This window comes from Balaenoptera acutorostrata, chromosome 9 (genome assembly GCF_949987535.1).
Source record: "Balaenoptera acutorostrata chromosome 9, mBalAcu1.1, whole genome shotgun sequence".
NCBI lineage: Eukaryota > Metazoa > Chordata > Mammalia > Artiodactyla > Balaenopteridae > Balaenoptera > Balaenoptera acutorostrata.
The window spans coordinates 34,763,736-34,779,570 of NC_080072.1; positions in this window are offsets into that span (position 1 = coordinate 34,763,736).

Genomic DNA, 15,835 nt, shown 5'->3' on the forward strand with positions numbered 1-15,835 from the left:
ATAGGGGGCCTGGTCCAGAAGGAGACCTACCACCAGAAATAATTACGCAGAGTGTGAGGTAGCTGTGGTGAGCTGGGGGAAGCTTAGCAGGACCTGTTTGCTCAAAGTCTTCTCTGTGTTCCATTGTCTCTGCGTGGCATGACAAACCTTTGTTTACCAAACATTTGTGCTTCCCATCTTCCTGTGAATTGTCTTTCTTCCCTTTGTAGCCCCAGACCCCTAACCCCTTCGCCTTAGCTCAGGATGGCATATAAGCCTCAAATCTGACTGTCTGGGAGACTTTTATGTGTATGTGAAGCCTCCATATGTATGAAGTTAAATTTGTTTTTCTCCTGTTAATCTGTCTTATGTCAAGTTAATTATTAGATCAGCCAAAAGAACCTAAAAGGGTGGAAGAAAAAATTTCCTCCCTAAGAGTTCCATTAATTCATTCATGAAAAATTCATTGTACACCTCCTAAGTATCAGGCACATGGAATTCAGTGGTAGCCTGATTTATTGATGGCTGTGATCTTAAAAATGCAATATAACAGAAGCAAATGCTCATCTGTACTTTCCTTAATTACTAGAGGACTATGTTCCTAATAATATCCACTTCCCATGACTATTTTACATGATTTTCACTGGATGTTTTTCTTTTAACCCTTAATACACATTATCCACCTTCCCTACGTTGCTCTGTGCTCCAGGAGTCTGACATTTAAGGACAATATCAGACCTCCTTGCCATCTAGCTTCTGGTAAAGTCCAGGCAATTAGGTAACACCTCCAGTCAATTAGGGACAAGAAGAAAGTGAGATTGGGATATTTATTCCCCTTATCCTTTCCCTGAAAGGTGTCCTTTGTCCCATTATCCATGTAGCTCTACCTCTGAATTCGGGTAACTGCTTTCTACCCATGCTCCTAGCCTGGGAGCAATGATTTTATTCTATGATTACTTCCATCACCTCCCAAACCATTGAAAATAATATTTTTTAAATTTACCAAAATAATCCAGTTTGAATTTGTCATCTGTTTCTTTCTGGGACCCAGACTGCTACTGGTTTAGAATTTGTGTATGTTTTTCAACAGCATCTAAGTTTATATTTTGCAATTCTGAACTAATACTCTTGACTGCTGTATTTTTTTTAATGTTTTTAAAATTTGATGTCTGTTTCTTCTTACTTTTATTCAGACTATGTGTGATGGATGAGGGTATACCCTTTAAGGGTATATAATTAGAATGACATTCATCAACTCTTAGATGGATATTCTAATAATCTCCTCATTAGTCTCCAGTCTTTCAACCTCTAGATATCCCAAATCTAATTCACCTTCAACAGTACCTCCAGAGTAATTTTTTCAAAACATAAATATTGCAAATCATGAAAATCTAAGTTCCACTCTGAGCTTTCTTCAAGGGACGGTTTTATTCTATAAACTTCCTTATGTAATATTGAACACAATAAATATGTATCTAAGTAATACTATAAATTTTAGAAATTCATATGTAATCACAACTAAAAAAGAATCAAATCTACTCAAATTATACTCTCTCTGATGAAGATACTGTGGGAGAAAGAAGTTTAATAACTTGCCTAACATTATAAAATTAATCAATAAAATATTGTGCACTCTTTACTATAGCACTGGAATTTTTTCAAATCTGAAATGCTTATGTAGCATTCATAGAAAATATTACCTCATTAGCTCTTTTCCTTCATCCTAATAAAAACCTACTTTGTGAAGGCTAATAATTCTAAGACTATAATATAAAAGTAATCAGAAATGCATTCACAGATTAATGATGATTCCTTTGGGTTATATAACACAAATTATATGTTGATACAGTATCTATGTGATGCAGATCATTATTTTGCATACTTTGAAAAAAAGTTTGTTATTATATTGCCAACTTAATTGTAGATTTCTTCCATTTTTGCAGAAGTATTCAATAATGTTTTCAGGAGTGATTCTTTAAAGGAGTCTGTTAGTATAATTTGAAGTTTATTTGGTGCCTTAGCTATTTTAATAGTTGTAGATATGATCTACTTCTATGCAGGCCTTCTTTATTACTATTTGTTACTTCACATATAATGTTTATGCACCAGACATCATATATAAAAGTTTGAGATATGATATGTACCTCGGCATGCTACATTTTGACAGTGAAATGAAAGAATCATGACTTGGGAACTTTAGCATCTACATATAGATTCACTGTTAATCTGGTAGATGCACAGGATCTTATTCCTATTAACTGAGTCAATTTTTCAGCAAAGCCATAGCATCAATATCTATTAAATTTCATTTGAAAGTTAAATGAGGAAATATAAAAATTGAACATGTACTATGTTACAGAAATTATTGTCTCTGGAATCAAACTGAATTGATTCAAAGAAAAAGAAATAACAAAGGGGGAAATATGGAAAATATATTCCATAATTTATTTGCCAAATATGGTCTTTTAAAACATGTATATTTAATTTCAAATATTATTTTGTCTGTGGTTTTGTTTTTAAATCATCTGTCTTATTTGAGAGTTTATGTCATCATCTTGCCTGTAATTTCATGGCTTGTTCCATCCTTCTCCCCACATTGCTAAGATTTTTCTAAAATACTAACTTGATCATGTCCCATTCTACATGTCTCCATAGCATAGGCCATAAGATCATGATTCAGTTGGCACCAAGACTGACCAAGATCTGGTCTCTTTATTTTTCCAGACTCATCGGCTATCACTATCTAGAGCACAGACTTTTTTAAAGTCCTACAAAGCTACTTGCAGCTTAACAAACACACCATACTCATTCTTATCTCTCTGTTTTTACACATGGTGATTCCTCTGTCTGGAATGTCCTTTCCCCATTTAGTTCTATTCAGATAGAATACTTAGTGTATTCGATCATTGTTTCCATTTGGTGGTGGAATAATATCTGGCTTACTTGTATGGTTCCTTCTTCAGACTGTGAGCTCTTTGCATAGAGAGACAGTGTCTTTTAATCTCCATATCTCAAACACCTAGCAGAAAAACCTGGCCTCCAAATTTGTAAGAACTCAATGAATGTATATTAGATAAATGAATGACTATGTAGGGGAGCAAAATTTGGCACCCCAAAATGTGTCTCTTTGGCATGAAGATTAATTTAGGCTGATTATTTTTAAGAAACGTAAGATTTAGGAAGTTTTCTTGTTACTCCTTCTTAACTGCCTAGAAGAATTTAGATAAAGGTCCTGTTCCTAGAATAGAGCTACAACTGGAAATATCTGCAAAGAATACGATCTCGGTGGTATGGTGAGAGAAACTGAGCACGTCATAGAGATCAGGGTCCACTCTGTGTCTTGTTGTCTCTGCTTGTCCCAGCAAACATGTATGTACCAAACATTTGCTTTTTCCTCTTATGTGAATTGCCTTCCTCCCTTTTGAAGTTCCAAATCACTACCTCCAACATCTTTTTTGTTTTGTTTTAGATGAAGATGGTATTTAAGGTGAAGTTTTCAGCCATTTTGGCAAGTTACTCAGTTTTCCTGGGTCTCCCCATTTACACATGTTATTAAACTTTTGTTTGATTTTCTCCTGTTAATCAATTTAAGTCTTACATCATCCAGAAGAACCTAGAAAGGTAAAGAAAAATTTCTTCCTTGAAAACTATATCTTTCTGAGAGAATATAAACTTTAATAAGGCAACAAAAAAGTGTTTCTTTGATTTTCCTCTATCAGTATAAAGTAAGTGGTCAATAAACATGTGAATGGTTAACAATATTGGTGATATTGAGAAAACAAAAATTCATGGTCCTTCCAGGTTTAAAATTCAATGATTTTAGAGTGTAATTATATAAGAAAAATCAAAATGGAGAACTAGAACACATTATAGTTTCTTTTCCATGGTATTATTCTTCCCTACATGAGAACTCTTAAACTAGCTCATAATTGTATGCCAGTGCATATGGAATGCCAAATAGAATAAGACATTATAGTGTCTTTCTGGATCCTCATTATTCTTGGTTTTGTGAATATGGGTCAGCACAGATTCTGGTCTTTTAGATATGTTAGTAATAACCAGAGAGACAACAGTCAAACTATAATCATATTATATTCTTTGGTTCAAAGAGTTATTCTAAGAATTAGGGAATGATATTTCTATTATTTTATTTTAAAATACCTACTTAGAAGATAATAAATGACACTTCAAGTTACTGAGAATATAGCAAAGAACAAAACAATGTCCCCACTCTTGGAGATTTCATAGGAGATTGAGATAATGTATGTTAAAAAATGTAATTAATATAATTTTAATTACTGATGAAAGCTATGAAGAAAATTTTAAAGTAAATTAAAATTTTAAGAGACTAAAGAATGAAGATGAGTGGGAATTATTTTTTTTAGAATTACCAAGCATATACCATAAAAAAGCAATCAGCTAAGTTTTTTCAAATTCATTTTCTAATTTAATCATCATAACCCCCAAATGGAAATTTTTTTAATTCTCATTTTACAAATAAGAACTTTGGGGCTCAGAGAAGCCAAGTAACTGGTTTACAGGCACTACAGAGGTGGAATTTGCATTAAACTACAGGTTTTCTTGAGACTAAAATCCAGGAACATTTCAGGAGACCCTCCAAACTCTACAAATACTTTATTAGATGAGCTTCCAACCCATTTTACTATCACCAGCAAAGACAACCCTGATCTGCACATGCCCAGGACTTCAGTCGTAAAATCGAGCACTAATCAAATGTCACTCAGAGTGGAGTTATAAAGGGAAGGGATGGAAGGTTTTTCAAACGCCACAAATAAAGGGTGTCTCCAGTCAGCAGGGAAATCACCTGAAAACAAAGAAAGATGGTTCTTTATGGCAGCTCAAGACTATAGCACAGCAGTAATGATAGGAGGACATGAATCAGAAGGAAAGAGTCCAAAATCCCAAAGGGAGAGATTCAGTTTCCAGTTTTCAGACTTCATTTCAGGAAAGATATGCTAATGTTTTGAATCCATTTAGGAAAGATATTCATAATCTAATTACTCTCTTTTTATTGTATATAAATATAGAGCAAGAGACAAAACAGATGGCCGGATATTGCAGTAGTTTCATGATTGCTATCAACACTGCATTAAACATATCTGCTTTGCATTTATATACCACTTGATAATTTGAAAAACACATTTTAAGCATATTTGAAGACTGCCACCTATATTAATTTGCTAGGGCTGCCATAACAGAGTACCACAGACTGGAAGGCTTAAAGAATAGGAATTTATTATCTCACAGTTCTGTAGGCTAGCAGTCCAAGATCAAGGTGTTGGCAGGGTTGATTTCTTCTGAGACTTATCTCCTTGGCTTGTAGATGGCCGTCTCCTCCCTGTGTCCTCACATGGTCTTCCATCTGTATATGTTTGTGTTCAAATTTTCTCTTCTTATAAGGACGTGCATCATATTATATTGGGGCCCACCCTAATAACCTCATTTTTGTCAAAGATTCTGTGTCTGAATACAGTCACATTCTGAGGTTCTGAGGGCGTATGAATTTGGGGGACCAATTTTAGACTATTATACCACTCTTCCGTACATTTCCATTTTGAAAATAAAGAGTAAATACAGAGAAGTTAGAATTACTGAATTTTAGATGTTATAAATGACCTAAAGATTACTATAACTCACATCACAGTTTGTAGATGAAACTGGATCTGTGAGAATTCAAATGAGATGTCCAAGATAGAAGAATTCTTCAGCAGTACATAAAAGGATTAAGATTAAGAAAAAGATGGCATTAACAGAGAGAAAGCCTAGCCAATAATGACACTAGGAAAATTAGCTATCCATATAAATGAAAAAGTAAAATGAGCTCTTTACTTACCACCAGTCACAGACATAGTCAGGGCTGATTAAAAAGCTGGATATAGTAGTTTAATTTCTGAATATTGATAGAAAACTCTTGATGACTTTGTGTGACATAAACCCTCCGGGACAATATTGGTACATTTAACATTTTAATATGTGTTCCAGATGACTTGGCTCACCATTCACCCCAACCCATCTCCAGATCTTGATGTCTCCCTGTGAAACTGCAAGATCCTTACAGAGCACGCTGACTATATATCTTTAAGGAAGATAGCAATCAGCTCCTAAATGGATGTTAATACCTTCTCTGATATTTAAAAAGCATTGTGAATTTAACTGAGCTGATATATTTCCATTTCACAGATGATAAATTAAAACTCAAAGAGAGAATTAATATTTGCTCAAAGCTATTAAGTGACTGAAACTGAGGTGAGTGACTAAAAAGAATTCAATAGTTGAAAGTCTTGGCTAAGCATCTCATTTTAAATTACAGTCCAAATTTTAATCTTGAAGTATTTTGGTATTATACACTTCTAAAATTATCTAGTTCTTTTCTCTAAGTTAATTAATGTCATTCTCAAATCCCAAATTCATGATCTTTTGCTTCTGAAGAGCAGTATGTTTATAGGTTTGGAAAAATAAAAAAGCACTTCAGCTTCAATGAAAGCCACATAACTGTTATTTATTCCAGTTAACACCAAACATAAATTTTCTCATCATGTGCTTCAACTCCAACATATAAAGTCCTCAAAGTACAATTTTTCTTACTAGGGTGCTATATTCATGAGACTGAGATTTTTGCCTGATTTCACTGGAGCACGAATCTGTCATCTGTTCTTTAAGCTTATTTCTTTTTAGTCTTTCGAATAGCAAATGCAGTTAAATGTAGCACACATGACTCTCCTTAAATAAGACACACTGAAGATTTTATGGATCTTTAGCAGAACACAGCAATCCCTTTATGTTGATTTTTTTTTCCTGTAAGTAAAACAGGCTTTTTTTTTCTAGTGCAGGAGTTTATCGATCACAGAGGTCTTTCAACAGGCTGGCTCTGTGTTGTTAAAGTAAAACTATACCAGATCATTCTGCCAGCATTCATTTATCCAAATACCACACCTCAATTATGGATCGGTGTATTAGAGAATTTATGTAAAACTCTAACTCAGATTTTGAGTTTCATGAGGGAATGGTCTTTCTTCTCTCATTTTGCAAACCTCTCATGGTTTCCCATGACCCTGATGATCAAAATATAGAATTGATTTTCCAGATACCAAGGAAAAGAAGCTTAAGGTGTAGATTATTTCCCCAAATAATTTTATTATGTCTTATGAATTGTAAAATACTTAACTCTTACTTATATTTATCTTACAGATTAAAATAACAATTGCAATTTATTGGAGCCCCTACTAAACACTGGGACCTGTACTGTGGAATTTGTATACATTATGCTATTGAATATTCATGACAACCCTATAGAGTCAATGTTACTATTTTCATTTTAGAGTTAAGGAAACAAAAGTTCAGAAAGGATAAATAAATGTGCCCAAATCACATAGCTAGTAAGAGTTACTATTGGGATTCAAATCTATTCAGTGTTCAAAGGCAGTGTGCACTTAATCAGCTTGCCTGCAAAACTGAGTCTATGCAGTGTACTCATGCTTACTGCATCTTATGTATGTCATTTTAAAGGACATTTAATTCAGATAAGACAAAATTATTACATTCAATCTTTTGACATCTTTCCACTTAGTGTGATACATTTGAATGTAGTGTTGCTTCCTGTAATATTTAAGCATGCTATTTTACTATATCCAGAGACTTCAGGCAATTGAGAACAGGGCTGATACTCTTCATATTAATCTCAGACATCACTGGCAAAGGAAAACATCAATTCCCTCCATACCATGTAGTAAATGAAAACTGTTTATAGTATTGTTTAGTCTCACCAAGTTTATTCCTAGACATTAGTCTTCAAAGCTATTGTGAAATTGAATTCTGATAGTGTAATTTGAATAACAGGTGTGCATGCTTATATAAATTTTATGTACATTGTAGGGTATTCTTCTTTTTTTCCTCCAAGAAAATAAATCTTTTTAGATTCCTCATGGGTAAATATTCAATAAATTGGTTGTTTGTTCTGAGTTATCATGGTTTACATGAAGAAAAACTTTATTTTCATCGTTTGGAGGAAAAGGGTAAGTTTGGGAGAGGTTAAAAGATCAGATAATAAGAATATATTATCTACAAAAGGTAAGGTTAAATAACTATTAACTTGCTAAAGATTAATTCAGCTATGCATCTATTAATTTTCTAAGATAAATTCAACATACCTCTACATACAACTGCATGTGTGTGTGCACACACACACACAGAGGCATCAAGGCTTAATAGGAGTGCTATGTGTATAAGGAAGTTGATTTCTTCTCAACTATTTCTTTAAGGTACAAATTCAAAATTAAAAATTTATTTGAACTAATCAGAAATGTTAATTTCAATGATGACTAACCTATCCACACAGACTTTTAATTTCTTAGCTTTTTAAATTTGGATTACTGTATTTTTATTGCATATCTAGAAATGAAGAAATTAAAGAGAAGTCATTTACTACACCTATGAGAGCTAATAAGAAACATTAAAAAGAAAATCAATGGACCAATTATTTTATCCAGTGTACTTCTCCATAATTATTCATCTAAACCATGAAGATAAGAAACTAAATAAATTATATAAACAATAAATAAGATAAATGATCAGAAATTTAGAATATTTTGGTGGGTTACATCAGCAAGATGGTGGAATAGGAAGCCCCAGTAGACTTTAAGTCAAAAACTGTCACAAGAGAAAAAGAAAGATATCATATAATGATAAAGTGATCAAAACATTGACACAAATAAATGGAAAGACAACCAATGTTCATGAGTTGGAAGGATTAGTATTATTAAAATGCCCATTCTAGCCAAAGTGACTTATAGATTCAATGTAATTTCTATCAAAACCCCAATGAGATTCTTTACAGAAACAGAAAAAAATAATTCTAAACTTCATATGGAATCACAAAAGATACTGAATAGCTAAAATAATCTTGAAAAAGAAGAACAAAGCTGAGAGTATCACACTCCTGACTTCAAAATATATTATAAAGCTATAGTAATTAAAACAGTATGGTACTCACATAAAAACAGACATATGTAGATCGATGAAACCGAATAGAGTCCAGAAATAAATTCATGCATCTACAGTCAACCGATCTTTGACAAGGGTGCCAGGAACATACAATCAATAGGGAAAGGACAATCTCTTCAATAAATGGTTTTGGAAAAAACTGGATATCCACATACAAGAGAAAGACATTGAACTCTCATTTCACACCATACACAAAAATCAACTTAAAATGAATTAAAGACTTCAACCTAAGACCAATGTGAAACCATAAAACTACTAGAAGAAAACACAGGAAAAAAGCTTCTTGACATTGGTCTTTGCAATGATGTTTTTGGATATAACACTAAAAGCAGAGGCAACAAGGGGTAATTAGATGAGAAAGATAAGGAAAGAGAGGAGGATCTGCTGTTGTACTGCTTCTCTACCATATTTTTCTGCCCTATATTCTCAACATTTCACAACTCATGTATAAAAGTGGGAGTATACCAAGACGCTACTCCTCTCCAGAGTTTCACTTCATGCCTTTTTGTCTGTGTTTTCATTGAACTTTATATTTTGCCTGATTGTAGTTTTATCACAATACATTATCATTATTTATTTGAATATTTTCTCCTCTGGTAGACTGATTGGTAGTAGGAAGCACGTTCTATTCATTAATCCCCATTAGAGATGCATCTAGTGAGTGCTCAAAAATGAATAAATGAGTGAGTTCTATGGGCATGGAGCTTATCCTGTGGTTATGTACTGATTGCATTGTTCATAGGAAATGCATAATAGTCACCATGATTTTAAAAGTGATATGTATCATTTATGAAGATGTTATTATATGACTGACTCTACTAATTTCTTTTCATATATTATTTTATTTAATTCTCACAACCCTGTAAAGTATATTGTATTATTTCCACCCATCCTTTTCTCCTTCTACTCCTTAATTTTTCAAATACAAAAACTTAGAATTAAAAAGTAAAGTGATTTCCTTCCAGTACCAAATTAGAGTCAAAGTCAAGATTCTGAAATATTTTTCAGTATTCTATGTGTCTGAGTGTAATATAATTCACATAAGAAATATATAGATAGGAAGCAGTGTATGCGGCTAGAGACTTCATTGTTGAACATCATCTGTAGTTTGTTGATCTGAGAGCCTTCTTCCCTGGGGCTGGGTTTGCTAGATGTCTTAGGGCTAAAGGTGATTGTGGTGCTTTTGATATACCTCCACTTAATTACTCTGTTTTTGTTTTTAACTGAACCATACACCTTTATGAAACCACTTTTCTCATGATTCTTCAGCTTTTTCCTAAGAAGCACTTTAAAACTTGTGTCACGTAGCCTGTCTTGTAGTATTTAGCTCAGAGACCTTGCAAACCAACACAATCACTTATTGTGACTAAGGAAGAGGGGAAAGTCAGTCTGAAGAGCAGAATCTCTGCCAACCACTGAGAAATAAGTCTGAACTTATGAATTATTTTCTTCTTCTCTGGTTCAGATGGGAAACTCCAGTTGAACCTGTAATTCACTTATACTCAGATTCAAAAAGAATCCAGTATGTCTTAATCAATGAATATTTTCCCCTGATATAAGCAGAAATCCAAGTACTTACTCTTGTTCAAAGATTCCAGGTCTCTCCTCCCTTGTCATTGAAGTTAGAGTATTCAAAACTTGCCATGGCCCATCATGCAGTGATTGCCACAGGATATGGCAGATCTTGAAGGTACCAAGAAGAGAATCTCTTTCCTCTCAGACTAGCTCACCAAAAACTAACTTCACTTCCCAGTGTTACAACTGTGTAGATTCACTCACTTTATCACTTCACAGGGCACAAGCCTATCAGGCGAATGATTAGTTTACAACAGATTGTAGGGCTGATGACATTAGGGTCCCATCCTATAGGCCTGATGGGCAGAGCATCAGATAACCTAACAAAGTTTATTCTGGAGCCGTAAGATTTGATGTTGTTTGCCTTATTGAGGTTTAGACATGTCATACCTTCTTAAAAATTTCTACCTTTTGAAATGGGAATGTCTGTCCTATGCCTGCCCCACCATTGTATTTTGGAAGCACATAACTTGTTTAATTTCAAAGATTAAGAGCTGGAGAGGAATTTGTCTCATGATGAATTGTAACTTAAGTCTCACCTATATCTGATTAGATGATGTTTAGTTGATATCTCAACTTTGGACTTTAGACACTTGAGTGGATGCTGGAATGAGTTAAGACTTTTGCTGCCATTAGGATGGAATGTATTTTGCATGTTGAAATCCTAATGCCCAATGTGATGATATTAGGAGGTGGGGCCTTTGGGAGGTAATTAGGAGATTAATGTCCCTATAAAAGAGGCCCAAAAGAACTCCCTTGCTCCTTCCACCAGGTGAGGACACAGTGAGAAACCTGTGACCCAGAAAAGGGACCTCAACCAACCATGCTGGCACCTTGACCTTGGACTTCCAGGCCCCAGATCGGTGAGAAATATATTTCTATTGTTTATAAGCTACCCTGTCTCTGGTATTTTGTTATAGCTGCCTGAGTTAAGACAGACCCCATATCTTCTCCCTACTAATCTAAGAACTTATGTCCCATAGTTCTAGAGAGATGAAGCTACAGTGAAAAAATAAATGACTAAAATCTAAGTAAAACTATAAGAGTACAAAGAAGTGCTATCTTGGGCCTGAAAGAGTGAATATAGCATAATGTGGGGATGGGGAGAAGAGTTTTTTTTTCCCCTAAACCCGCAGAAAAAGGCAAAGATGCTATGTTGTAGTCAGAATTGCATATGAAAACACAACAAGATGCTTTCTTATATTACCCACTGGGACAAGAAGTCCCAAGCAAGTGTGACATGTGACTTCTCAAATGTGATCTTGCTGCCTCATTACCTTTTTCACTTCTACAGCTACTGGCACTAATTATTCTTATGGATTTCCTTATCTTTCTGCAAGGGAGTTTGAATGCCTTTATGAATACCATAATTGCTACATCATCCTCTCCAACCCCAGACCCAGGAGACACAGGATACACTACAATAATAGGCTATTTATTCAACTCAAGACATGTGACTGTCAGTTCCATAAAAGGCATTGAGTGGAGTTCTGCTGGAAGGGGGTTTGGAGATTCTTGAGTGTCTAAAGGAGTGGGCTACAAATTCAGCACACACTCAGCTCATCTGATTTCATAATGATGGCAATGAAATTAAGATTATGAACTTATTTCTCATTGATTATGTACTAAATATGGATTTTATATTTAATCATAGCCATTTTTTCCATAAATGTATGTCCTTGGTCCCACAGGGTAATAGAAACATGTGGAAGACTGAAAGAGGTTGAGTTTTGAAGTCAGCCTGCATTAGATCCTGACCTTTCCCCTTATCTTTTTCATCTTAGGCAACTTATTAACATCTCTGAATGTGTTTCCTTGTGCATTGTAAGTCAGTTACATCTTCACGTGTGTTTTTAGTCAAAACTCAGATAATTTTAATTTAAGCAAGTGATAAATTCTGAAAAAATTAAGAATAGCAGAAAAAGATCTTCGTCTACTGCATGAATATCTATCATGTTTTGGCCACTCACAATTCAACCCCTTTTTATATTTAGGAAATAACCATCTCATGAGGTGAAGTCTGTTTCCCACTAAAGAAGCAGAAAATATCAGGTACTCACTTTCCTGGGCTCTCTTGAAACAAAGCCTCAAAAATAAAATCCAGGCTCCTCCAATCACATGCATTGCAAAATTTGAATCAAAAGTTAGTGATATAAAAAACCAAAACATGTAGTCTGTTCTTCAAAGAGTGACATTAGTGTTCGCAACTATACGCAAGTTCCAGAGGCAGCTCCATAGATCAGTGTTGATGGTGTCTGCCATCTTGTGCCTATGCCCAGGGTAATAATGTGATGTCTTCCCTGAAAATTATTACAGCAGTTGCAACATCTTAAAGATTTACTAAATGATTAGGAGATAAATCATAATTTATGTCTAAGTGAAGGTTCCTCTTATCTGCTTTGGAGAGGCTGATCAATCCCTTTATTGACATTTTCTCCCCCCCCAAAAAAACCATAGATATTTATTTCATGATGCATTAGAGAAATAGACACTGAATGGGATAGTTCATGATTGCTTTAAAAGGAAAAAGCTAGCTTAAAGAAAAAGAATGTCTTTTGCTTTATTTTTATGTGGATCCACTCCCAAGTTCTTTCAAATTTTGGGGAAAGTTCATTTCAGAGGTTTTTGTTTTGTTTTGTTTTGTTTTGTTTGGCCACGCCACACAGCACTCAGGAATCTCAGTTCCCAGACCAGGGATGGAAACCGCGCCCCCTGCATTGGAACCGCTGACCGCCAGGGAAGTCCCCAAGGGTGGAGTTCATTTCAATATGGCAGTAGAACTGAGGTCCCTGTTTTGTTTTGTTTTGTTTTTTAATTTATTTACTTATTTATTTTTGGCTGTATTGATTGGGTCTTCGTTGCTGCACGCAGGCTTTCTCTAGTTGCTTCAAGCGTGGCCACTCTTCGTTGTGGTGTGTGGGCTTCTCTTTGCAGTGGCTTCTCTTGTCGTGGATCACGGGCTCTAGGCATGCGGGCTTCAGTAGTTGCAGCAGGCAGGCTCAGTAGTTGTGGCCCGTGGGCTTAGTTGCTGCTCAGCATGTGGGATCTTCCCAGACCAGGGCTCTAACCCGTGTCCCATGCATTGGCAGGTGGATTCTTAACCACTGTGCCACCAAGGAAGTCCCAGTCCCTGGTTTTATTTTGTTGTTTTTCGGTTTTGGGGTTTTTTTGGTAGCTCTCAGCTAGGGGCTTCCCTCATGTCCTAGAGGCCTCCGCAGTTTTCTGCCAAGTGATCCTCTCCATAAATAGTTCACAACATGACCATTTGCTTATTCAAGGCCAGCGGGAGAATTTTCTCTCCTCCACTAAGGTGGAGTCATATAATGAAATTATGGAAGTGACATTCCATCACCTCTGCCATATTCTGTTTACTGGTAGTAAGTCACAAATTCTGACCTCCTTCAAGGAGTGGGGAATACACAGGGACATGACTGATGATGGGGGTGACTCATTAGGGTTCAACTTAGGATATGTCTGCCTCAGAAGTGACAACTAACATCTCTGCAGCTGTTTCTTTCATCGTATTTGGGATGCTGTATAAGGCAGGAGTGATGGCAGCAGCAGCAGAGCTGAGACATACACATGAAGGAGATAAATCATGGCATGATATTTTTCTGCAGGTTCCTGGATCACGGCAGGTGAAGGGTGAACAACGCATGTGGAATCAGATGATCCAAAGGCAGATGTAAAGCTTATCTTGTGTGGGCCACTCAGCCTTGAGGAGCCTATGTACACATGGGCCATGGTAATAAATGTTAAAAAAAAAAGAAGGATTTAGCTGGAAACTATTGTAATTGCACTACAGAAGGTGTTACTGATTTGCTGGGATATCTGCTAATTGAAAGACTTTGGGTTAGACATCTAGAACAGAATTTATCACAGTGCTAAAAGTCCGCAATCCACATCTGTGCCCATAACAGTTTGCGATTGCCTGTGTCATCAGAATAGGTTGGGTTGGAATAATCCCCACAAAGCAGAAACTTCTCTGTGATTTGTTTTCACTCTTTTGTCATAACATCTGTTATAGAAAAGAATCTTGAACCTGAGTCGCCATGTTTATTTCATCCTTAACAGGTGCATTTGAAAAATCTCAGTATATAATGATCAAGGCAAAGTTAGTATCAACTGAGTATTAAGACAGATAATTATAGCAGTAGAAATAGTATACAGGAAAATATATTGAACTTTTTTTCCACCAGACTGGGTGAAATAGCTATTAATACAATATTCACCATTTATCCTTAAAATGTTGACCTCCTGTGAGCTAAATACCTTGAATCTCATGTATTATATCTAATGGTTAATAACTAAAGTGAAACTCTATGTAATTTTCCCAGGGTTATGCAACCAGGAGGAAGTAAAACTGGTCTTCAAATCCGGATCTGTCTGACAAACCAGTGTTTGCCAGTATACCTATTATACTTTGGACCAGCAAAAAATAGGTGTTTTATTCTGAGAATGCTAGATACAAGGGGGAAGAAAAGGGAGAAGAATTATAACAAAGAAGAATTAAAAGTCTTGTCCTGATAAGGGCAAAGTAAGAACGGGACAGAGGGCTGAAAAAATGTTGTTTCCATAGCACAGGAAATAACAGTTAAAAAAAGGTTGAGCTGAATAGAGGGAAAATGTAAACTAAGGTAAATTAAAATTGTAACTTCTTTGCTTCTGAATCTTAATATTAGCAGGGTCAATAAAGAAAACACTTATTATTACATAGAGTATTATAGATTTTCCTCAATCAAGTTAAATTATAAAAGTATCTAAAATAATATTAATTTATTTAATTTATTTACTAAACTTCTAATACCTGTGCGAGACAATATGTTAAACTCTAGATAAAATGATATAAGGACAATTCCTGTCCTCAAGTGACTTACAGTCTAATGAGTGGAATGGGAAATACAGTTATGTCTATGTAAGCAAATAAATGAGGTTGCAAATAATTACAGCTTCTTTTTCACCATTAGCTTCAATATCAGCCTGGAATTTAGTCAATATTGTCTTTTGGTTTGATGAAGAGGAGGTATATACTCCATTTCAGCTTTTATTGGAATGTCTGTCTGCGGTTTACAGATAATTTCTCACTGACAATATAGTAATATATATATTTTTTAAATGTTGGTTTACCTGAAATGCAAAGTTAACTGGGCGTTCTGTATTTTTTTTTTTTAAATTTTATTTATTTATTTATTTATTTATGGCTGTGTTGGGTCTTCGTTTCTGTGCAAGGGCTTTCTCCAGTTGTGGCAAGCGGGGGCCA